The sequence below is a fragment of the Phocoena phocoena genome, chromosome 5 (genome assembly GCF_963924675.1).
Source record: "Phocoena phocoena chromosome 5, mPhoPho1.1, whole genome shotgun sequence".
Lineage (NCBI taxonomy): Eukaryota > Metazoa > Chordata > Mammalia > Artiodactyla > Phocoenidae > Phocoena > Phocoena phocoena.
Genome location: NC_089223.1, coordinates 100,267,855 through 100,269,168, shown reverse-complemented (window position 1 = coordinate 100,269,168; position 1,314 = coordinate 100,267,855). Strand labels below are relative to the sequence as shown.

The 1,314-nt window shown below is 38.8% G+C and overlaps 1 non-coding gene across 1 annotated transcript; it reads left to right on the top strand.

Moving 5' to 3' along the window:
• Window positions 1-828: 828 nt before the first annotated feature.
• On the top strand, window positions 829-922 carry LOC136123976 (small nucleolar RNA U83B). Its single transcript, XR_010655931.1, has one exon. It is a non-coding gene; the product is annotated as a small nucleolar RNA U83B (small nucleolar RNA).
• The last annotated feature ends 392 nt before the right edge of the window (window positions 923-1,314 follow it).

Below are 1,314 nucleotides of genomic sequence, written 5' to 3'. Positions count from 1 at the left end.
TCATTGGCTGAGCTCTTGCCAGGCAAGAGAAGGAAATCTTCCTTCTTCCTGTTGAGCTGTGCTATCATTGTCAGTAGTACATGAGAGCTCCCCCTTCTGGCCTCTTCACTCTTTTAACTGAGGTTTCTGTTTATTCATTTTTAGATAACATTATTTACATAATATTTTCATGTAGTTATTGGATATCTGATATATTCTTTGGAAAAATAACTATTCATATTCATTCCCATTTCTAAATTCTTTTCTTGTCTTTTTCTTATTGAGCTATAGGAATTTTATATATATGTATATTCTACTTAAGAGTCCCTTATCAGACATGGTTTGTAAATACTTTCTCCCATTCTGTGGGCTGCCTTTTCACTTCTTGATGGTATTGTTTGCATCACAAAAGTTTTTCATTTTGATGATACATGATTTATTTTCTTCATTTAATGCTCTTGCTTTTGGTGTAGCTAACATTTTTTAGATTAGATTAAGCTAATCTAAAAATTAGCTTAACAAAATCATGAGGAGTTACACTTTTATTTTAATAATTCTATGGTTGTTGCTCTTTCATTTGGGGTTATACTAAATTTTGCATTAATTTTTGTGTATGTTGTGAGGTAGGAGTCTAACTTTATTCCTTTGTGTGTGTCCTAGAACCAACTCTTGAAAAGACTGTTCTTTCTCCATTAAAATTTTCTGCACCTTTGTTGAGAATCAGTTGAGTATAAATGTAAAGATTTAATTATGGATTCTCAATTTCATTCCATTGAACTATATATTTATTCTAAGCCTACACTTCATTAGAAATGGTTAATTCTCCAACTTTATTTTTAAGTTTGCTTTCCCTTTCAGTAATGAGGCTTCTGCATGATTGCGGGGCACAGTGTCAGAGTCAGACTGTGGAAGTATTCCTTGCTGTCTTCCTTCTGAGAACAGCTCTGGTCAGGTGACTGGGACCACCAGAATCTAGGCGGGGGGTTGGGGCGGGGAGTGGCTCATGTGTTGTCAGACCTGTCTCCAGCCCCATGCTGGATCTGTGCTGACCCAATGGCCTTGCACCTTCCCAGGGTGGCTTTGTCCACTACAGTGAAGTGACCAATTAGTTTATCATGCTCAAAAGCTGCGTGGTGGGAACCAACAAGTGAGTGCTCACCCTGCCCTAGTACTTGCTGGTGCAGACCAAATGGCGGGCTCTGGAGAAGACTGACCACAAGTTTATAGACACCACCGCCAAATTTGGCCATGGCTGCTTCCAGACTGTGGAGGAGAAGAAAACGTTCATGGGATCACTTAAGAAGGACTGAATGGCAAAGGAAGAAGGGGCCTAAT